The sequence below is a fragment of the Lycium barbarum genome, chromosome 11 (genome assembly GCF_019175385.1).
Source record: "Lycium barbarum isolate Lr01 chromosome 11, ASM1917538v2, whole genome shotgun sequence".
NCBI classification, from domain to species: Eukaryota; Viridiplantae; Streptophyta; class Magnoliopsida; order Solanales; family Solanaceae; genus Lycium; species Lycium barbarum.
This window is the reverse complement of record NC_083347.1, coordinates 22891412-22916216: the sequence shown is the minus strand read 5'-3', so window position 1 is coordinate 22916216 and position 24805 is coordinate 22891412.

Here is a 24805-nt window from a genome sequence, read left to right as displayed (position 1 = left end):
AAAACTGAATTGAGGAACAAATCATCCAATTCCTCAACAAATTTGTCCCAAACCACACCTTTCAAGTAATCACCGTTGCCTGCCAAGAACGTCACATAAGCACGCCTTGGAAAACTTGCTGCCTTGGCCAAACTATTAGCCTTGGTTGCAAGACCAAAAACATTAGGTGCCATTTTTGTAACTTAGAAATGAGGATTTTTGAGGGATTTAAGATCATAAAAAGAAGCTAGCTCTTGAAAGTTTTGAACAAAAGATTGTTTTTATGTGCGTTGAAGAGAAGATTTCTGATGTTTGTTGATGGGTTTCTGATGAAGAAGAAGAAGAAGGGTGGCGGGGGAGGGGGTGAGGGGTTATTTATATTTTACAATAAAGTAAAAATAAATTAACTAAAAGAAAAGAAAAATAATTTAAAATTTAAAATTTAAAAGAAATCTGATTTGGCGCTGACGTGGTGCTGACGTGGCTGGCGAGTGTATTACATTTTCCATTGTGCAGGTGGTCATCAGTTTGCAGGGGGTAAATAATTTCAGTTTTTAGATGTTCAGGTGTGTAATAGGTCGCCTGTATAGTTTAGGTGTGATATCGACATTTTGGGTATAGTTTAAGGGTGATTTGATTTATTTTGCCCTTTTCTTTATCATATGCATATGTAGCTCTTTATAGTCATGGACTTATAATTTCCGTTATTTAGAAAGATCACGGAAAAATAGGAAGATTCATGTCATAGGAGTCATGCCTTAGAAGGAAAAGATTAGCCTTACATACCTCTTTCGTTTAGCTATTCTATCTTTTGATCGTTCTTCTTCGTTGCTCGCGTTTCTACCTTCAAGAAAGTTCCAATTAACATTAGCTAATCGATTATAATAACATGCTTACTAAAGCTAGAGAAAATTGGGCAGCATTTATACAACTTTCCCCATATTCCATAACAACATTCACAATATTATAAGCAACAATCATCATTCATCTACATTATCCACATTTCACAATTTCACTTCAATTCCTCCATAATCATGGTCATAATTCACTATTGAATTTTCTCACATATAATATTTATCCCATATTCTAAATGTCACTTATAACATGCTTAGAATCACAACATATCAATATTCATGACTCATTTCAAACTACTATTCACAATCTCATTATTCTCATCTTTGTGACCCATTTTCTATCTCCTTCTATCATCTAAGTCTTACAACCTCTCATTACCTTAAAAAACATGGAAAGATCATAAAACTTACCTTAGATAGTGTAGGAATATGCCTTGAGTGGAAATACTCCTCTTACACCAAAACCCTAGTTCACTTCCATTGGAATTTCTTGGCTTGGATGAACTTCAATGAGTTTCATACATTTAATTTTGTTGGTTTGATGAAGTTGATCACCAATCTCTCTTGGGTTCTTGTGGATGAAGAGTGGAGAGCTTTCTAGAGGGTTCTTGAGGTGTGGAGTGAAAAATGAAATGAAATAAATGAGGTTGGGGTCCCTTATATCAACTTAAAAATTTGACCAGGCTCGGACATACGGACCAACATACGGTTCGTATCTTTTATACTGGCCGTATGTCTGGCCGTATGTTTGGTCCAGTGAAGGTCCCATTCTGCGCAGAACATACGGCCAGACATACGGCCATTATGTTGGACCGTATGTTGCCCAAATTTCCGGAATTCATTCTCGTCGGCTCGTTTGATCTCCAATCCTTATTGATAGACTATGTAATAGTCTATGTAAATATTGTAAATATTCTCTTCCTTAGGTATAGTAATTAGGTCCTATAATTTAGTCTAGTATCATTTTTATAGGAGATACCTACTTTGTATATAATGACTTTCATACATCAATACAAATCACGGATTGATTTCCTACATGGTATCAGAGCTAGGTTTCTCCTAAAAACCCTAGCTTCCTAAACCCTAGCCGTACACCTCCCTCTTCTCTCATAACCCTAGCCGTAGCCGCCACCCCTTCCTCCTCCCTCTTCTCTCTTCAATGGCTGACAACAAAAAAAATTTCATTCTGCTTTAACCGTCACGAATGTGAAATCTTTAATCCCAATCACTCTAGACATGGAAACCGGCCATTATTACGAATGGGCGACACTATTCAAAGTTCTAGCCCGCGTCTACTCCGTACTTGAACACATCATACCACCAACTGACACCACTGAACTCACCGCGTACAACGCAACAAAGGCGGCTAACCTTCCGCTCTGGAAACGGCTAGATGCGGTGGTCCTTCAATGGATATACGCCACCGTATCCCATGATATTCTTACCTATATTCTCGTGGCGGATGATGTTGCAGAGAAGGCTTGGAATCGAGTTGCTCAACTTTTTCAAGATAACAATCACTCAAGGGCAGCGTACCTTGAAACTGAATTCACCACCATAAAAATGGCCGACTTCGGCTCGGTTATAGCCTATTATAATAGGCTCAAGTCTCTCGCGGATCAGCTTGCCAACGTGGGGTCGCCGGTGTCCGACCAACGTATGGCCTTACGCCTCCTTGCAGGCTTACCGGAGACATATGCACACTTTGTCACCACCATCCAGTAAAAGGATGTGCTGCCCTCTTTCTCTGAAGTGTGCTCCAGACTCAAGCTCGAAGACGCAGCAGCCAAGGAACGTGCCCGAGATTCCAGTCCCGCGGCTCTACTCGTTGATACTGATACTCCCTCCCCGCCACCTGGCGGCAATAATAATTCAACTAACAGTCGTGATAATAATCGTGGCAGGAATTCTAACAGGAACAAGAGAAAGGGGAACAACAACAACAACAACAACTGCGGGAAATCCGGCCGTGGCGGCGGCGGACAGACCAGCAACGGCCAGTGGCGGACGGGACAGCCACCGGCAGGGGGCTACTACTGGCCTGCCTGGCCGCCCCAGCAGTGGCCAATGCCCCCCTGCCCGTATCCGACGAGACAGTGGCAGCAGCGTCCTACCACACCGAGGCCCGACAATGGCATACTCGGTGCGGGTCCACGACCTCAGCAGGCCTATTTCATGCATGGTCCGACCTATTCTGGGTACACTCCGACAGACGTGGAGGCAGCCATGCACACTCTGTCCATGCATCAACCGGATGATAATTGGTACATGGACACCGAAGCGACTTCCCACATGACTGCCAACTCAGGTACTCTCACGTCTTATTTTAATTTGAGCAATAATTCTGGAATCATTGTTGGTAATGGTAGCACTATTCCAATTTGAGGCTATGGTCATACATCCCTACCCCCACCTAATCCTCAATTACGTCTCCGAAATGTCTTGCATGCTCCAAAACTCATCAAAAACCTTATTTCCGTACGTAAATTCACTAAGGACAATAATGTTTCTATTGAGTTTGATCCTCTTGGGTTTTCTGTGAAGGATTTACCGACGGGGAGCCACCTAATGAGATGTGAGAGCACCGGGAAATTGTATCCTATCATTGCCACAAAATGGACCACTCCACCATCCACCTTCATTGCCACATCACCTAGCTTGTGGCATTCCCGACTCGGCCATCCGGGAAATGCTATCCTTAGTTCTCTTCGTAGTAATGCCTTAATTGAATGTAATAGGGCCCGAACTTCTTTTTGTATCTCTTGTCCTTTGGGGAAACATGTTAAATTGTCATTTTATGATTTATTGTCATTTACTACTATGCCGTTTGATATCGTTCATAGTGATTTATGGACATCTCCTGTTTTAAGTTCTAATGGGCACCGCTATTATGTTTTCTTTCTTGATGATTATAGTAATTTTCTTTGGACTTTTCCAATCTCTAACAAGTCCCAAGTCTATTCCACTTTTCTATCTTTTAAGGCATTAATACATACTCAATTCGAAAGAGACATTAAAAACATTCAATGTGATAATGGGCGGGAGTTCGCCAATGGGCATTTTCAATCTTTTTGCGCTTCAAATGGTTTAAATTTCCGATTTTCTTGCCCCCATACCTCTCCTCAAAAAGGCAAAGTAACAACATAGTGCGCACTCTTCTTGTCCACTCTTCCATGCCCCCTCTTTTTGGCATCATGCTCTCCAAATGGCCACATACCTCCTTAATGTACTTCCCACCAAAGTCCTTGGGTATAAATCACCAACGCAAGTTCTCTATCAACGAACCCCTTCCTATTCTCATCTCCGGGTTTTTGGGTGTCTATGCTATCCACTTTTCCCATCTACAACTATTCATAAGTTACAAGCAAGATCCACCCCGTGTGTATTTTTGGGCTATCCGTTGAATCATAAAGGATATAAATGTTATGATTTATCCACCAACAAAATCATCATCTCAAGGCATGTCATCTTTGAGGAAACTCAATTTCCCTTCTCCAAATTACACTCACCAACCCCAACTTCTTATGATTTTTTGGACCATGGGATTTCTCCATATACCCTGCATTTTCTGTCACAGCCTCCTCCACCCATCGTTCTCTCGGTCCAGCCCCTCCCCCCCACAGCCGAGCAGCCCCTCCCCCCCGCTGCTCCACCCGTGACTGCCCAGCACCCCTTCCCCCACTGTGCAGCAGTCCAACCCCACGGTCACTGCCCCACAGCCCCTACGTCCCACTGCCCCACCCGTGACTGCCCAGCAACCCACCCGCATGGTCACTAGAAGCCAACATGGGATTTTTAAGCCCAAACAACCGTTCAACTTAAATACTTCTTGCACTCCCTCCATCTCGCCTATCCCGCGAAATCCTGTCAGTGCTCTAAATGACCACAATTGGAAAGCTTCCATGGTTGATGAATATAATGCTCTAATTAGTAATAAGACGTGGGAGTTGGTTCCACGTCCCACTGATGTGAATCTTATTCGTTCTATGTGGATTTTTCATCATAAAAAGAAATCTGATGGTTCTTTTGAGAGGCACAAAGCCCGTCTTGTCTGTGATGACAGGTCTCAACAGGTTGGAGTTGACTGCGACGAGACTTTCAGTCCGGTTGTCAAACCGGCTACTATTCGCGCTGTCTTGAGCATTGCACATGCACACTCTTGGCCCATTCATCAGTTGGACGTCAAGAATGCTTTCCTACACGGTAATCTTAATGAGACTGTTTATATGCATCAGCCTATTGGGTTTAAGGATCCAAAGCATCCACATCATGTCTGTCTCTTGAAGAAATCGTTGTACGGACTTAAGCAAGCTCCCCGTGCATGGTTCCAACGCTTTGCAGACTATGTCTCCACTATTGGTTTTTCACATAGCCGATCTGATCACTCTCTCTTTATTTATTGTCGAGGTTCTGACATTGCTTACATTCTGCTATATGTTGATGATATTATTCTCACAGCTTCCTCAGATGCTCTCACAAAATCCATCATGTCTCTGTTTAGTGCCGAATTTGCTATGAAGGATTTGGGCCCTCTAAGCTATTTTCTGGGTATCGCTGTTACCCGGACTTCACACGGCATGTTTCTCTCTCAGAAAAATTATGCAGCATATATTATAGAGCGTGCGGGCATGACTGCCTGTAAGCCAAGTCAGACACCGGTCGACACCAAAGCCAAACTTGGTGCCACGGCCGGGCCTCCTTGCGATGATCCCACCCAATATCGTAAGTTGGCCGGCGCGTTGCAATACCTTACATTCACAAGACCAGACATCTCATATGCGGTTCAACAAGTATGCCTTCACATGCATGATCCAAAGGTTGCACATATGCATGCTCTTAAACGCATAGTCCGATACATTCAAGGTACTATTGAGTTTGGTCTCCATCTGTACAAATCCTCCATAGCCTCTCTTGTTTCTTATACAGATGCAGATTGGGGTGGTTGTCCAGACACTCGCCGATCCACATCAGGTTACTGTGTCTTCCTTGGCGATAATCTCCTCTCATGGTCATCCAAACGGCAACCTACTATGTCTAAGTCGAGTGCCGAGGCCGAATACCGTGGCATCGCTAATGTCGTCTCTGAGTCCTGTTGGCTTCGCAACCTTCTTTTGGAGCTCCGTTTCCCATCCGGACAGCTACATTGGTTTATTGTGATAATGTTAGTGCCATATACCTATCAGGTAATCCGGTTCAGCACCAACGCACTAAACATATTGAGATGGACATACATTTCGTACGTGAGAAAGTTGCCCGTGGAGAAGTTCGTGTTCTTCACGTCCCGTCCCGTTATCAGATCGCAGATATCTTCACTAAAGGTCTTCCGCGCGTGCTCTTTGATGATTTCAGGGACAGTCTAAGCGTACGACAACCTCCCGCTTCGACTGCAGGGGTGTGATAGACTATGTAATAGTCTATGTAAATATTGTAAATATTCTCTTCCTTAGGTATAATAATTAGGTCCTATAATTTAGCAGTATCATTCTGATAGGAGATACCTACTTTGTATATAATGACTTTCATACATCAATACAAATCACGAGTTGATTTCCTACACTTATGGAACCTTCTTAACACTTGTTTAACACCTTATTAACAATCTAAGGAATGTTATAGCTCTTCCCCAAAACATCATTAAGCTCTCATTAATTCGATACTCGTAAATCTTGCCCGACACACAACATATACCTTACTTTCCTTAACAACTCTCGTCTCCTGAATGTCTTTGAAATCTCATTTAGAATCATCAAATGTTATTTCTTACTTACCAAGACATCGTATACTTCGTGCCCTTCGTTAGTCTATTCACTGTACGTTAACGGAAAATTTCCGGGGTGTAACAGGTCACCTGGGTGACTACAGTGCACATTAATTAGTCATATTCATCAGCTCAATCCCACATCCCATAGAATTCTGGTAATTCTATTTGAAAAATGAATAATCATGAAAAGCATACCCATGGTTTTGTAAACTTGTGCAGTTGATCTGTGAATTTGTTGATTTCTTCTTCTGCTGCCTTTCTTGTTTGCATTTCGTTTTGAAGCAATATCTTATAATATTATATAATAGTGTATATCGGTGTATACACCTCTCTTATACACTCTTATACATTTTTATACATCTATATACGTAATGTATCTGTCTTGTATACTTATGTATATAGGTGTATAAATATGTATAAGTCCTATTCAAAATCAGTCCAGATTTATGTTTATACCCACTCATACAATATTGCATAATTGTGTATAAATATGTATATGTGTGTATTTTCTTGTATATACACTAAAAAATATGTATATGTGGCGTATTTTCTCGTATAATATTGTATAATTAAATTTTTTAATGTATATACCTACACATTATACACCTTTAAACACCTGTATACATAATGTACTTTTCATTTGTATATAAGTGTATAACATTGTATATGGGTCAAAGCTTTGCAATGTAAGTTTTAGGTTTTTTTTTGCAACGTAAGTAAACAAATTGTATATTTATGAAATTTCCCCCTTTATATACCCTCAAAAGATGATGTCAGCTGTACGCTTATCTATTTTACTGTGCTTTGTCAAGCTGTGGGTCCCACAAAAGTTAGGACCACCTGACTGTTGAACCTGGCACTTTTTCCTTTAAACTGCCAAGTGACAAGTGTATAGGCACAAAATCTATGGTCCCCATGCAGATAGTAAATTGCTTCTGCAGTCCTTTTGCTTGCTTAAATTCTAATTATACCCTTTATTTGGTGTAATATCTTATAGTTGTAGGACTAAAGTTTTGCTGGGATATACATATTTTAAGTATTAATTGATTCACCAATTATATTAATTTGTAAATAGTATGGTACCCTATTCAATTACGTAACTACTCCAACTTGAAGGAACGAAGGTAAAAACATTCTAATTCCTTTATTTATGTTGCATAGCGACACAAAGAAATTATTCTAATATTTCTAATATTTTAATATTTAATATTCTGCTAAAGAAACTTAGATTAGTTTTAAAGCTTCAAAGAAACTGATGCATTACTTTTTAAATTAAAATTATCATAGTGAAATTATAAATTAAGGATAGAATGATTATTTTGTCAAATATCCCATTGTATATGACACGTTTGCCATAAGGAGATTTTAACAATAATTTCATTGTGAATTTTAAATGCTGTGCACTTTTGTAAATCTTGCAAACTCTCATGTCATTTTTTTTTATGTCCGAAAAGGTTTTGAATGTGCTAATGCCGTGTAATGGTGACACGTGATTAATTTGGTGAAAACAAAGTATTTTTTCCGTTTCAATTTATGTGATACTTTTTGCTTTTTAAGAGTTAATTTGACTGAACGTTGAAACTAAATTGGATTAGATTAACTCAATATTTTAAGAAAATTTATATATTTTAAAAATACATGAAAAGTACTATAAGTTGCAACTTTTCTTATCTAAATTTGGTGAAAAAATACATCTTATAATGTTAATCAAAGATCATGCTGTTTGAATCTTAAAAAGGAAAAAATATCACATAATTTGAGACAGAGAACAATAATATTCAGATTCACCTTTCTTTGCGCTTCCTTGTAAATCGGATTTTGATCATTTTAACCAACTCATAATAAAGAAAAAGACTACTATTTCAAAACCTGATTGTTTACCCCGGATTCGGATAATCAATTAAATTTGTAAATGGGTATAGGATACGTGCTTTGTTCTTGATGTGTGTTGGATAAGGAAAGTGAATATTTGAGAGCGCCTTAGTAAAACGGCTAAAGACGATAGTTGGCTAGTAACACAAATGTCTGTGTATAATGTATGATACTTGATGGATGGAATGCAATAACAACAAAAACGAGTGGCCTTGGCCGAATCAAATAATGAGAGAGATTGTATATATGAATTCTTCTATTACAAATGTTCTTGGAAAGTTAAAGGAGCCAACCCCCTCAAAGGAGGGGGATATGCCCTATTTATAGTGACCCTCCCATGGTTCTCCTACAATATGAGTTAATAAAATAATGATAACAAGGACTGTTCTGCACGGATTTGGTGGGATTGGACTGACGGCGCCGCCTGACACACGCAAGGTAGGTAGTTGACTATGGCAGGACGCTACTGGCGCGTGGCCCGCATATACCGGTCATACGGACCAACGGCTACTCGGACTAACGGCCACGAATGCTCGGGTCATCGGGCTTGGATGTTCTAACGATGTCGAAGGCAGACCTGTCGGTGCCCATGCCCAGCTTCGGTTCAAGCATTACCCCGGTCTAGGGCGAACGATATCTCCACCCCATTCCTATTCCTTGCTCCGGCTTCGTTCCTCCGGTTTGTCTCGTATCCGGTATTATCCGTATACAGATAGCCCCCACACTCTCTGGATCTCCGATCTATCGGAGCGGGGAGTGGATAAGCTCCTAAACCGGTGGCTCTCTCATCCCGACCTTACCTTCGTATTTTGGCGGGAACGAGCGCGTAACGCATGCCCTTTATCGGCCACGTGTCTCAACCCTGGTGGTCCACTTCTGTCAACCGCCTTTTTCACGTCGTTTCGAGTTGCTTCACATTAATGATGGGGCACGTGGCGCCATCCGATTGGTCGTCCTCGATAACCGTTTCTCTCCCAAAATGCCTATATAAGGCCTTCTACCCCTTCACTTTACCATTTTCACGTTTTGCATCCTCTTCAATCCTACTTCAATTCTGCGTTTTTTCTACTTGCCCCACACACACCCAACTTCATATCTGGTCTCCCTATTGATCTGTTGCTTCATATTGTGTGCACAAGAGTCAACCTTGTCACCGCTGCTGTCGAGTATCCTTCGTTCGAGCGTTGCTGTTTCAACTTTGCCTTTTATCGAACCATCAGTTCCTTCGTTCTTCTTAAATTTCTCCCTTCGGCCTTCTTTCCTTCATATTTTCAGGATGTCCGAATCAACTTCCCATGATGTCCCATTGGTATCGTCCCCGGGAGCCGAGCCCTCGTCCCCGGTTAAATTCGAGCCCACGGCGTCGGATATCATACCGGCCAAATTTAATTTCAACAAAGACCTTGAGGTCAAAAAGCCTTCCTCCGTCTCAGACAGGGGATTCGACGTGAGGCGGTATACCTCATCCATCACCGAGGAGAAGCTTGACATAGTCCAGGCCGATTGCGGGTGGGACGCTCGTCCTGTTCGGGTCTTCGCCCCCGGTCCTGATGAATCCGTTACCGACCACCGTGAAGGGTTTTTGTACGTTTACACATACCCCTTCACTCTCAAACTCGACCCTCCGGTGGATCTGGTCATTCTCGATATGTGTCGCATCTACGGCGTTACGCTGCCCCAGATTGGCCCAAATGTTTGGAGGGTCGTAGCGTGTCTCCGGTCATTGGCCAACAACGCCGAGAAGGAGTTCACATTAGCCCATCTGATACGCCTATACTCCCCGAGGCTGTTCCGGGGTGGCGTAATGAAACTGGCCAAGCGCAGCCGGAATCCGTTCTTTGTGAAAATGGACGAAGACAGAGACCGGGGATGGTTGGAGCGATTCGTCCGGGTGAAGATCGAGGACATAATTCCAGCCGAGCATATGCCTTTCCCGGAGAAATGGAATAACAAGCGTAAGTCCCAAGCCTCGAACAATTGCTTTGGTATTGCTTTGTCAAATTTTGATTCTTCTTTCTCACTGTTTCTCCTTTACTTTTGCTAGCCAATGGGTACGTTCCTCCGGTCATCCGGAATCTGAATGACTGGGTCACAGTGCTTCTCACCCAGCATCCCTATGAAGACCGGATATGGGCCCACCTGTCCCGTGGCCGATGGATCGTCCAAAATCACGGTATCCCTCTATTCTTATTCTGCCGCATTCTCCTTTACTCGTTTCGTCCTCTGATTTCTGCTAACATCTTGTCTTTTCAGGTTTGCCTAAGGGCTCGGTAGCCCCCAGGTCAGAATCGGGGACCGCCCCTCCAGCATCGGCGCCCGAATTTGACACAGCAGGTTCTTCCCGCGTCCTCTCCGATGCAGCAAAAAGAAAGCGACCCTCCGAAAAGGGGCAGACGCCGAAAGGGAAGAAGGCAAGGAGTGTTGCCCGCCCTTCGAGGGAAGAGGCAGAGCCCGATATCATTGTTCAGAGAGTCGGCTCCGTTCCCACCGTGGCTTCAATACCGGAGGAGGCGGTCTCTGTTCCGCCCCTTCCTTCCATTGGCGAAGGCCTCTTGGTTCCTGCTCCACATCCAGGTGCGGAAGAAATACTTTCACCAGCTCCTCTTCGGTCGATTGACTTTGTCAACATTTCAGGTGAAACTTCTTCGGAAGATGCTCCCCTTCAAAGAAAAAGGTCCGGGGAAGCGGTTGTTGTTGAAGACGATAAAAGGACCGAACCAGTACTGGAGAGCAAAGCCCCCACAGGCGCGCGTCCGTCTCCCGAGCACGAGTCTGCTGCAATTGTGGAGCCCTCGGCCTTTGCCGAAATTATTGAGGCCGCTCCAAGTTCATCTACCCCGGCTATACGGGTGGATGACTTTGATGATATGTTCTCGAGAACACACCCCCCCCCCCCCCCGGCTACCGGAGAAGCAGCGGGCTTTGGTCATCTCCCTATTCCTCGGGCCACAAGGCCCGCCAACCGGATCTCCGAGTTAGGGGCCAGGGACAGCTTGGTAAACATCTTCCCGGCCCCGAGCGTGGAGCCAAGGAGAACCAGATCGGCCGTAGTCACCGTGCCCGAGGACTGCAGCTTTCTGTCGCGCCCGGTGGGCGTAGTGAGCTATTTACGGCCCCTTATTTCTGACTCGGACAAGCGCAAAATGACCGGGCTCACTTGGCAGTGCCTCATTAACGAGGGTATGCATGCAAGTAATCGGGTAAGCTCTTCTGTCATCTATGTACAGTTTATCTATGGATTTTATCCTCACTTCGCCTAAGTCTTTTGACTTGTTTTACTTGTAGAGTGTGGTGTTGGTTAACGAAGCCTTCATCCGTGCCCAACATGAGATAGATGATCTTCGAGGCCAACTAGATGCCCAAGGCCGAGAAACGGAGAAATACCGGCATCTCCTTCAGGAAAAGGAGGAAGAGTTCAATCGGGCGGCCGTGCTGGCCAACCTTCGTCCAGAGCTCGATGCGGCTAAGGACGAAAACCATCATTTGAAGAGCGAGCTGGCTGCTATGACCGATTATAACCGGAGCCTTGAGGCTGAAAAGATCGGCCTTAGCAGGGATAAAGCCCAATATTCTTCGAGGCTAGATGAGCTGGAGACCACGGTTTCCCGACTCCGGGGGGAGCTGGACTCGGTGAATGCTGATGCAACAACCCTGGCCGAGAAGAACCGGCGGCTTGAGTCCGAAGCTGCTTTGTCCGACGAGCGCAGAAGGGTGTTTGAAGAGAAAGCCGAGGAGCGATCTCGGATATGCCAAGGCCTAAGAACCGAGCTCGAGGAGGCGGCTATTGCCAACGATGCCCTTAAGGCCGAGCTGGACGCAGCCATTGGTAGGATAAGTGTCCTCGAGGGGGACCGGGCTGATCTGGGAGCAAAACTGGCCAAGGCTGAGGCCGACTTGGAAGAAACATGGAGAAGTGTTGAGGCGGCCGAGGCTCATACTGCTATTGTTGCCGAGTATGAGAAGTGGAAGTGTTATATCCCGTATTTTTGAACCTCGGAGCATCTGCTGGGGTGGGGCCCACACACCGAGATTTTTTTTTTGGAACATCTGAAAAGTCATATGAATCACATATGTAAAGTTAAACACAACTCATGAAGTACCTTTGGACCAAATCAAAGTGGAAACCCTCCAAACGAATATTTTTAAGAAAACGTTTTCGGGTGACCTGACTTTGGGGGGCAAAAAACTGTATTGTAAGTTTGGAATTTCGAAAATACCTTGAAATAGAAGTTGTAGATAATTGAATTATCTTTCAATCCATAGGTCGTGGGTTCCCAGGTGACGTCGGTACAAGGAGTTATGAACGTTTTAAGGTCGAAAGGTCAGTGGGCTAAGCCCAACTCGGGACCAACCGAGTTGGCCCAAAAAAATAAAATAAAGATTTAGGCCCAATATTTAAGGGGTGGCCGGCCAAGTGAGGCCCAACCCATGGCTTTAATGAGTATTTCCATGTGCTAATTAATTATAAAGGGATCAATATCCCTTAGAAGGTTCAAGAGACTTAGAAGAGAAAGAAGAGCAAAACAAGAAGACCATTTCGGGTTTGAGGTGCAAAAATTCACCACCAAAAATCTTGCTCCTAAAATTTTTCTTTTGTGGTTTTCCTACTAAGTTAAGGTTCCTTTGTAACTTGGTATAGTTGGATTGGAGTGGGGAGCATTAGAACCACCAAAGTGATCACATCTCCAAGTGAAGAAGACTTGAAGAAAAGGTAAGAATTTCTACCTTTTTATTGTGTTATGAAGTTTTGATTGTGTTGTAGTATATAGAAATGTGTTGATTGTATGGAAAAATGGAAGTTTGCAAAGTGGGTGTGTGTTGTAGGTGTGTAGCCGTGAGGGTGTCTATGTTGTATAGCCAAAATGTATTGAATTCATGTTATATTCTAGTTGTGATTGTAATGAAATGCATATGGGAATTGAAAGTTGGATGAATTTAGTTGATGTTGCAAAATGAGCATATGGCCGTGTGGTGTATTGGTCTTGGAATAAATATGAATCAAGTTGTGTAATGTGTTGGAGTGTTGGTATTGTGATGTTTGTAATGTGAATTAAGCTAGAATGATATAAGTTTGTGTTGAATTGGAATGTGAACACTTATGTCGTTTTAGTATGATTTTCCGACATTAAGGGAATGAAGTGTTTGGTTGTGAATTATGATGTTCATTGATGAATTTGGAAGTTGGAAACTTGTTATGAAATTATATGCCAAAGATTTGATGTTTTGCATAAGTTATGCTTTTGGCGGAAAAGTGTATATCATGTATATCAAGTGTATATCCTAAGGGAAATGGTATGAGATGTCTTTAGATTTATATGGTGATGATCATGATGGTTGTTGAATATGAAATTATTGATCTTAGTTGAAAGTTGGGTTGAATTGAAGATTATGTCAACTTGTGAGAAAAATGACTAGTTGAAGGATATTTGTGTTTTTAATGTTCATTGTTGATATTGTTGTTGTCGTTTGGGTTGTTGTTGATGATTTATAGCCGAGTTGAATTCTCGGGGTGTCATATGTATAGGGGAAGTGCTGCCGAAATTTCGGTAGCCAAATATGCTTAAAGTTGAAATAATGGCATTAATAATTCACAATTGGTAAACTTGACCAATTGCAGTTTTTCGACGAAACGGTGTGGACACCCAATTTTGTCCCGCCTCTCCTCCGAAATACCTATTTACGCTTCTGATATTCTGGGAAAATTAAAAAAATATATATTTATATTTTACTATAATTATTAGCCTCTTATTAATACTCACGTTTTATTATTCTATTACAGTTACTATTATTATTATTATTATTATTATTTACTATTATTATTATTTTATCATTTTAGCACATTTTATCGGTTTACGCACTCACATCGCATTTATCTTCGCCTAATTAAATAATAATTTTATTTACGGTGAATTTTCGAAATATTATTGCACGGCTATTACAACGCCATTTTTTATTATCTGAATACTAATAATTGCATATTTTATATTAAGTAATATTTTAACACAAGTTTATTTAAATAGGTCTTTTATTTAAATGTAGTAGCCCAATCAATCCATACTATTTTCGAACCAATTCATAAAATCAGCCCACATTTTAATTCACCCCAGCCCAAATTTTCAGACCAGTCTACATTTTATTCCCAACCCACATTTTAATTCACCCCAGCCCACATTTTCAACCAATTCAGCCCAATACATTACCCATTAAACCCGGTCCAGCCCAAAAATGGACCCGACCCGTTTTCTAATTAAATGAAAACGGGTAGGGTTCCCTACCCCTTTCATATTTTTTCTTCAGCCGACACCCCCCCCCCCCCCTTTTCTTTTTCTCTCCTTCCTCTCTCTTCTCCTCTTTACCGCCGCTCATCTTCCCCCCTCTCTTTTCTTTCCCTTCTCCTTTTCTTTTCCTCTTTCATCGTCATCTTCAACCCCACCACCGCCGCTCCTTTTCTCATCATCGTCCCCACCACCGCCGCCTGCACCCCGCTCCCACTTCCCTCTGTTCCCCACCTTCGTCTTGTCCCCCCGCTCCACTCTCCTTTTTCTTCAACTCAAAAGAACCCTCAAATCCCCATAAATAGTCGGGTGGAATCGTTTAGAAGGGACAGGTTGGAGAACCCCAAAATTACCTTGCAAAAACGAGCTAGTGGAACCCGAAATCTCTAAAAATAAGGAGGATTTTTGATTGGCGAAACCCCCCCCCCCCCCCCAAGAACCGGGGGATTTTTTTTGGATTCATAAAATTCCTCCAAGAACCCGTTTTCTTTTAGCCGAGAAACCCCTAAAAATTGAAACAAGTCATTTTTTCCCTTTCCTTTTCAACCAAACAAAGCATAAGTTTAAGCTACTTGAGAATTCCCGAGAAAGATTAGTTTATTTTAGCAGTGGTGGCATCGTCTGATATCGAAAAAAAAATCTAAATCGTTTTCTTTGTTTCCGCATTTGGTTCTGTTTGGTTTCGAGGAAATAACTCGGCGGGTTCGAAGTGTTTCGAGGTATATTGGAGGCTTGAGCCTCACTTCGCTGCACCCGAAGAAGGTCCGTAATCACCCTATCTTTTTTACTTAACTCGCTTGTTCTCTTCTTTCGTGTGTCGATATGTGTTCTCTGTTGTTCAGTCGGTAAACATCCCTTTTATTTATTTATTTATCTATGAATTGAGCATATTCTGTTTTGTGTTATGTGTTTGTATGCTTTACATGTTTGTTAGTGAGGTAGCATGATAGCATTGATAGATATTGTTTCAGTTCTGCTTAGATCAATCTGGTTTAGTTTTGTTTAGTTTAAGTTTAGTATGTTTTACCCTTTAGTGGATAATTTGGCCCTCATTGTGTCGTTTGAATAATGTTTAGCATGTTATTAGCAGTTTTTAAGGTTGTGTGTGGCCATTACCTTCTCTGTTTTAGGTTGTTTTTTGTATTCTTAAATGCATTTTGTGGTTACTTACATGGGTGTGATGGTAACTGTTATGTGCATTTAAAAGCACGTTTAGCAAGACCAGGGATCAGTTAAGTCGGATAAAGGTAGATGTCGATGTACATTTATTTGAATATCTAGTATTGGGATTAGGCGAATATTTTCTGGTAGACTCACAGAGTATTATTGGTAGTGTTGATTCTGTTCGGCCAAATGATTAAGTGCTAAGTATTTTAAGTCATTCATAAGCCATTTACATCATCTTGAGGGTCAAGCATATGCTGCCTTATGGTTTAAAAAACTGAGAGTCTCAATGTACCAGCATGTTTCTTGTCTTGCATTTGCCTGTTGATTTTGAAAAAAAAAATGCAGTTGCCCATGTGTGTTTGCCCAAGCAACTTGACATTTATCTAGTTTTGTTACCTCAGTTAACTTAAGATGCAGAATGCCTTCATAAAAATGATCATATATATCTTTATAAACCCTTATTCTGCCTCTGTTCGTCAACACCAGTCCGTATATATATCTGACTTAGCCCTTTCTATTTTCTTCGATAAGAAACGCGACTGTGAGGTCGGATATTTGTATGGAAGATCCTAAGATAGCATGAATTCCCTTTTATGAAGTAGGTGCAGTATTTTCAGCTCTGTCCTTTCTTTATGTGTGAACTTGAATAAGCATAAAGCTTAGGGGGCTCTGTAGTTGCCATAATATATCAGATGTATAAATATACTTGACTGAAAGTCCAATCCTGTAGCTGGCCTGAGTCATGTTTAGTTCGTCAAAACTGCCTTTATGTCTAAGTTTAGTATGACTAATTGCATGGTTGTCTTAAACACATTGCATATTAAAGCATAGCATCTTTTCTAAAAGGTTATTTAAAGTTCACCCAACATAGCATCTGGTCCTGCCTGCATAAGTTCCAGATTGGTTAAAATAAAATTGAATACCTGATGATTGTCCAAGTTAATTCCTTTATTGTTTTCTTTCCCAAATAATAAGTCTTTTCTCAAACTTGAAACAATTCAGTTTCCTTTCTAAGCTCGAATTTGGATAAATTGGTTTCCTTTTATCCTCTTAAGATATTTCTGATTGAAATCTGAGTTCTGAAATAGTTGATATCTATTCTTAAAGCAACCTGACCAGATGTGTATATTTGTTTCTGAAATAGTTCTGAAATAGTCTGTAAACTTAGCTATCGACCTAAAACAATTGAACTCTTCCATGCTTGGAGTCACTGTCTCTTAGGAAGTTAGAAGGATCTGTGTTATTTTTTTATATATATATTTGTGTTTTCTGTTTGGTCATTGTGACGAGCTATCTCTATGCGAGTAGACTTTTTCCTTTAGGTATGATTGTTGCGTTTGTTTAAAGAAGAAATTTGTTGTGTTAAACCTTCCCTTATCTTACGTTATATTGCTAGTGCATATCCTGCATTCGTCTAAAACTTAATATGTTATCATGTTGCAAGAATATGCCTAATCTGCTGATTCTTTTGAATTTATATTTGACATGTTTAACTTATTCATCGATTATATACTAATCCTTTTCCTTTCATTTTTTGCATGACCATCGCATACGAGTCCGGGGGACTTGTCTCCTTTTCCGCATTCGGTGTTGGGTCAAGGCCCAACATTACCTCCTCTCGGGTCAATCTATACCTACAGTAGATTAAAATATTCTGGGCTAAGCCCAACAGCAGCAACGGACCCGCAGCAACATATAAAAGAAATCTGCTGGGCCGAAGCCCAACAGTAAACAGTTTCCAGCAGTCCCAAAACGGGCTGGACCCATTTGACATTATTTGCTCCTTTATTTTATTTTCGGCATTTAATTCATATTATGCAACTGACTCTTTGTTTGTTTTGTTTGTTAACTTAGATGAACCTTAATGAGTTAGTAGGTTTAGTTTTAGTAATGGGTGGTTAGTTTAAGGAAGACCAACAATTAATTCCATAAGTTATTCTCTTCTTTTTACGTTTTATTTTGGAATAATTAATTTGCAAAATGGCATGATTTTATATTTCGAGTTAAGAGAATCGTATTTTATTCTTACTATCCTAGAAATTTCAAAACATCATTAATATGCAAACATAAATTCAAACACATTTTTTAAACTCTTCAAATTTTTGAGTCAATCACGCATATTCTTCATTAAGCATAGTTGATAAAGATAATAAAAATAGATAAAGGAAATCTATTAGCTATTTTGTATTTTTTATTCACACTTCTAAAACTCAAAGTCAATTAATACCTCATTGCTTAATTTTTTATTAAAACATTGCATAAATTTGTTCTTCTACTTATATGTAAGTTATCATACTTTGTAAACTTCATTTTTATTATGCTACTTCTTTTAAATCTATTAACAACTATTATAAATTTTATTCAAATAGTATTTTAAGATTTTCTTTTATACAAAGTATTAGTCTTATTTTAATAACCTTCTTATTTAAGCCTTAGCAATATGTATAAGTTTTATTTTAAGCAGTTCATATTTTTTCTTTTGAAACATTAGTAGCATTACAAGCCCACTTCTTAAAATTTAGATGTTACATCTTTAACTTCAATTAATTAACCTAAGTTTGGTCGGATAACCGTAAGTTAACGGATTCTAAAGGATGCCCAACCCCTTCCCTTTAGGATAATATAGAGCCCTTACCTAGAATCACACTGGTTAAGCAGACTATTAATTGAGGTTTAGTTTTAACTTTACCTTAGTTAACATTTAGATGTCCTAATTCATCGTTAAATTAATTAGGTGGCGACTCCTTAAAACAAATAAACGGGAATCACCAATACGTCATACCTCCTAATAATAACTTCCGGGTTAAAATGGTGTGCGACAAACGGGAAGTGAGATTGGAAAGGCTTAAGGAGCGTGAGAGGTATGTAAAGCAACCCCAATTCTTCCCTTGGCATGCCCCTAGTGTGTTAGGGTCGGATCCGGGCCTCGAAGGACCTCTTGGCCCTCGGAATCCGCAAGACAAAATTTCAGTTTTTCCTTCAGTAGAATTGAACCATTTTGATACACTTTTTCTGAAATTATGCAATTTTGCTCTAAATTATTCAGAAAGTCATAGAATGTTTGTATAACCTTTTTAGGTGATACTATATGCTTAGAGGGCACAATTTGAGCCCGCCGCCTTGTTTGTCCCAAGGCGGGCCCGCTATTTACGGTTTTGCCCCTAATGTGTTAAAGCTTCCTTTTTAAGCGATTTTTGAAAGAAATGTTTTAATTACCCTACTAATCGCTTAACGAATATTATTTTAAATATTCTGTTAAATATTATAAATTATTTTGACACTCGGAATGACTTCGGGAAAGTTATACTTCTGTAATTTATTATGATATCCGAAATACATTTATTATGATTCCGTCCGACCCCATTGGATTTGTTTGTCATTGATACGCTTCATCGAGTCTTTGAAAACATTTATTATATTTTTAAATTGCATTAGTCTCTCACTACTCCATTCGTGGATGTCCCAATGTTTCCCACACTGAGCCCGGGCCAAGATATGTTGTCAAGCGTAATTCTCTGCATTGTTCGCCGCGCCCCGATGTGAGGGGGCAGGTATACGCGTACATGGGTCTGTGGAGTATGATGTGCCATGTCCGCCTATTCTGATCTGATCTGTTATGGCCATTCTGATATGACATTTTATGATACGGGGCCACGCCCCCTTTTCTGATTCCTCTGTATTGTGGCACCAGTGTCGGGAGGGTGACCACGTTCTGTCTGCCGAGTCCCGTGGCAGGGATCGGATATGATATGACATATGTTTCTGTACACATTCTGTCTGATTTGGAAATATGCATTTGACACTCTGGATTTTGTATCCATTTTCTGTAATCATTATGATTTGACTTCTGTGATTCCGCTTTACATATTCAGTACATATTTCGTACTGACCCCCTTTCTTCGGGGGCTGCGTTTTCATGCCGCGCAGGTACGGACGACAGGTTTGCCGATCCGCACGTTTAGGATCCCATTTCTGCTATTTTGGGGCGCTCTCTTCTACAGAGCCCATCTTTTGGTACAGTCTGTCACTGCTATCTGGATATGTACTTTGTTCAGGGTATGACGGGGCCCTGTCCCGTCTTATGATTATGATATGTTCTGTAGAGGTCTGTGGATACATCTGTGTGGGTTCTGTACATATGTTTGGGATACTTTGTTCTATGATGGCCTTATCGGCCTATGTGTGCCAAGTCTGCTTGTTCTGATAAATTCTGTGGCATCTACTAATATTATTATAATATTATTCTGATAATATGCTAATTTGGGTATCGGGTACGTATAGGTGCCCAGCTAGGGCACTGGTCGCGGCCCACGGGGTTGGGTCGTGACAGGAAGTCTCGGCGGATCACCCTCGAGCAAGTTGAGCATGGTCTCTCGGATCTCCCGGCCCTGATACTCGAGGCCAAGAGGATGGAGGAAGAAGCCGATCGTGCCCTCGGGTCCGAGTCAGACGACTCCGAGCGAACTGAGTCCGAGCATTCAACCACCTCTAGTCATGCCGGATAGTATGGGGCTGGTGCCTTGCTTTTTGCTTTTTGCTTTTTGCTTTTTGCCTTTGTAGGACTTTGTTTTTCTTTTGATGTAAGGGACATCCGTTGTATAAATAAAAAGTGCATTTTTCTTGCCTCTTCGTTTGAAAGTTTGTTTACTGCTTTTGCTATAACTGTTGATCAGTTCTAGGACCGGCCGACTCGTAGTCGTTAATTCATTGTGCCTGCCGGTTTTATCCGATATTTTGGGGCCGGTGTCTTGCCAAATTTTGGCTTGGATCATAGTGATCTCGTTGCCTTTGTCGAATTTCGACCAAGGTACCCGGCGTAGGGTATGCGATCGAGGCAGCGTCGAGATACGACTGTTATCGACTGGGCAAAGTATATTTAACCGAGAGCTGTTTTCCCAACTTTTGGTAACTTGTATTTGCAAAAATGTTTGCATATCTGAGAATTTTAACTCTTTCTTGCTTAGCCGTAACAAACGTAAAATGGGACACGATTCATTGTGATCGTTTGGTCCTTACATCGGAGGCTATGGCCGGTGGCCGGGCCTTAGTTTTGCCGTAGAAAATGTTGAATGGGACACGATTCATTATGATCGTTTGGTCCTCACATCGGAGGCTATGGCCGGTGGCCGGGCCTTAGTTTTGCCGTAGCAAATGTTGAGTTTCTCCGTTTGTTGTAATCGGTGTCATCTTTGGTGTGGCATAATACTCCCCTAGCACTTATCCGATCTTCAAGGTCGGGTGAGTGTTATTATGTCCCCAATCGGAGGGTGCGACACCGGGTATTCGGGTACTTGCCCTTCATATTCGTTAAGTAACACGTTGTACTCGTTGCCTCATTAAAAACCTTGTCGGAAAACCCATTTTGGGACAAAACCGTACTAAGGAAAAGAGTGCAACACGTGTTTTCAGATCTGGGTTCTAATTTTGTCCCACTCCTGCCTTCCTGCAAAAAAGAGAGAAGTTAACGAGAGAATACGGGGGGACCATACCTTAGCAGTAGTATCTCTTTAGGTGGGCCACGTTCCAGTTATTACGCAGACGCTGCCCGTCCATGGAATCCAACTGATACGACCCTTTGCCCGTTATACCGGTTATCTTGTACGGGCCTTCCCAGTTCGGAGCCAGCTTTCCCTCGTTGGGGTTCTTGGTGTGCAAGGTAACTTTTCGAAGTACTAAATCCCCAACTTGAAAATACCGAAAGTTGGCTCTTCGGTTGTAATATCTCTCTATCCTTTGTTTTTGGGCCGCTATGCGGACCGACGCTCTTTCGCGCAGTTCATCCGCGTGGTCGAGCTTCACGGCCATGGCCTCCCCGTTTGAATCTTCGGTGGTATACCTGAATCGGAGGGTCGGTTTGCCAACCTCCACGGGGATGAGGGCTTCAGCTCCGTAAACCAATGAGAACGGGGTTTCCCCCGTGCTCGACTTGGATATGGTTCTGTAAGCCCACAACACCTCCGGGAGTATCTCCCTCTAATGATGCTTCGAAGCTTCAAGTCTCTTCCTCAGATTTTGAATTATTGTTTTGTTCGTTGATTCTGCATGTCCGTTTGCACACGGGTGATACGGGATTGACACGATTTTTTTGATCTTCAACCCCTCGAGGAAACTGTTGACCTTGCTACCCACAAACTGGGGGCTATTATCACAGATTATCTCGGAGGGGACGCCGAAACGGCAGATGATGTGGTCCCATATGAAGTCGATGACCTCCTTCTCCCTTATCTTTTCGAAAGCCTGCGCTTCAACCCACTTAGAAAAATAGTCAGTCATAAACAAAATGAAACGGGCCTTACCTGGTGCCCGAGGTAACAGACCCACAATGTCCATTCCCCACTTCATGAAAGGCCAAGGTGAGATGACCGAATGCAGCAACTCCCCTGGCTGGTGAATCATCGGAGCATGTTTCTGGCACCCGTCACATTTTCGGACAAACCTTTTCGTGTCCTCGTCCATCCGGTTCCAGTAATAACCGGCCCTGATAATTTTTTGAACCAAAGCCTCTGCACCGGAGTGGTTGCCGCAGGTTCCCTCGTGTACCTACCTTATCACTTATTCCGTCTCCCCGGGGCCCAAACACTTGGCCAGAGGACCGAGGAAAGAGCGTCGATACAGTTGACCGTCCACCAAGCAAAAGCGGGCAGCCTTGGTCCGTAGCGATCGTGACTCCTTCGGGTCATTTGGGAGCTTACCATCACGCAGGTAGTCGATGTACTTGTTGCGCCAATCCCAGGTCAAACCCATTGTATATATTTTAGCGTGCCCGGTTTCTATGGCCGTGTTCGATAAGTGCACCGTCGCCCCGAGGTCGATTTCCTCCTCCTCGACCGAGGATCCCAAGTTTGCTAATGCATCGGCTTCGCTGTTCTGCTCCCTTGGTACATGCTGCATGATCCATTCTTTGAATTGATGAAGTACCACTTGGGTTTTTTCGAGGTATCGCTGCATCCGTTCGTCCTTTACCTCGAATACGCCGTTCACCTGGTTTACGACCAAAAGCGAGTCGCACTTTGCTTCGATTATTTCGGCTCCCATGCTCCGAGCTAATTCCAAACCTGCAATCATAGCCTCATACTCGGCTTCATTGTTAGTTAGTCTAGCAGTTCTAACGGACTGTTGGATGACCTCCCCGGCCGGGGTCCTAAGGACAATCCCGAGTCCGGAACCTCTAAGATTCGAGGCCCCGTCCGTATGTAGAGACCAAACGCCCGTGATCTTTCCCGAGGTCAGCAAAAGTTCCTTCTCGACCTCGGGGACCATGGCCGGGGTAAAGTCTGCCACAAAATCGGCCAAGATTTGGGATTTGATGGTTGTTCGAGGTTTGTACTCGATATCGTAACCGATAATTTCTACAGCCCATTTTGTTAATCTACCGGATAACTCAGGTTTATGCATGATGTTTTTTAAAGGGTAAGTGGTTATTACACATATGGAGTGGCATTGAAAATAAGGTTTGAGCTTTCTGGAAGCGCTTACCAATGCTAATGCCAGCTTTTCCAAATGGGGATAACGGGTCTCTGCATCCCCCAAAGTTCTACTTACATAATAGATAGGGAATTGCGTACATGATTCTTCTCGGACCAAAACGCCGCTTACCGCCATTTCGGAGACTGCTAGGTAGAGAAAAAACGGCTTATCGGCCTTCGGTGTGTGCAGTAACGGGGGGCTGGACAGATACTTCTTCAACTCCCTTAGGGCTTCTTTGCACTCCGGTGTCCAATCGAAGTCGTTCTTCTTTCTGAGCAAAGAGAAGAAACGGTGACTCTTGTCCGAGGACCTCGAAATGAAGCGACTCAGCGCCGCTATCCGCCCGGTGAGCTTCTGCACGCCCTTTATGTTGTTCACTACCTCGATGTCCTCGATGGCCTTGATCTTTTCCGGGTTGATTTCAATTCCCCGGTTCGACACCATGAACCCCAGAAATTTACCGGACCTTACGCCAAAGGCACACTTCTCCGGGTTGAGTTTCATGTTGTATCTGCGGAGTACATCGAAGGTTTCCTGCAAATGCTTTAAATGGTCCTCTGTTTCCAGGGACATAACAACCATATCGTCAACATAAACCTCCATTGTTTTCCCTATTTGTTCTTCGAACATCCCATTAACTAGGCGTTGGTAAGTTGCACCAGCATTTTTTAATCCGAAAGGCATGACGTTATAACAGTAAGTCCCATAACGGGTGATGAAGGATGTTTTCTCTTGATCCTCCGGGTGCATCCAGATTTGGTTGTACCCGGAGTAAGCATCGAGAAAACTTAACATTTCATGTCCGGCCGTCGCATCGATCATTCTGTCGATGTGAGGCAATGGAAATGAATCCTTCGGGCATGCCTTGTTTAAATCCTTATAATCGACACACATTCAAAGTTTATTACCTTTTTTGGGCACCACCACCACGTTAGCAAGCCAATCCGGGTATTTCACCTCCCGGATGGAGCCTATATTCAAAATCATTGTTACCTCGTCTTTCACGAAGGCGTGTTTTTGCTCTGACATGGGCCTTCTTTTTTGCTTCACCGGTTGAAATTTTCCGTCCAAGCTGAGTTTGTGTGACGCTATTTCCGGCGATATACTTGTCATGTCTATATGCGACCATGCAAAGCAATCGGCGTTAGCTTGAAGAAATTCAATTAATTTACGCCTGAGCTCCGGGGTAAGCCCCGTGCCCAGGTATACCTTTCTGTCCGGTAAGAACTCGAACAAAATGATCTGCTCCAGCTCCTCCACGGTTGACTTGGTCGCGTTCGAGTCATCCGGCGTGACGAAGGACCTGGGCGTTCTGAATTCATCCTCTTCATGTACTGGATCCGGTCCAGTGCTCTTTAGTTGCTATTGGGGGACCTGCCCTCTGGTTGTACCCTTCTCTTCCTGAGCCGGCTTCTCGGGCCGGGGAGCTG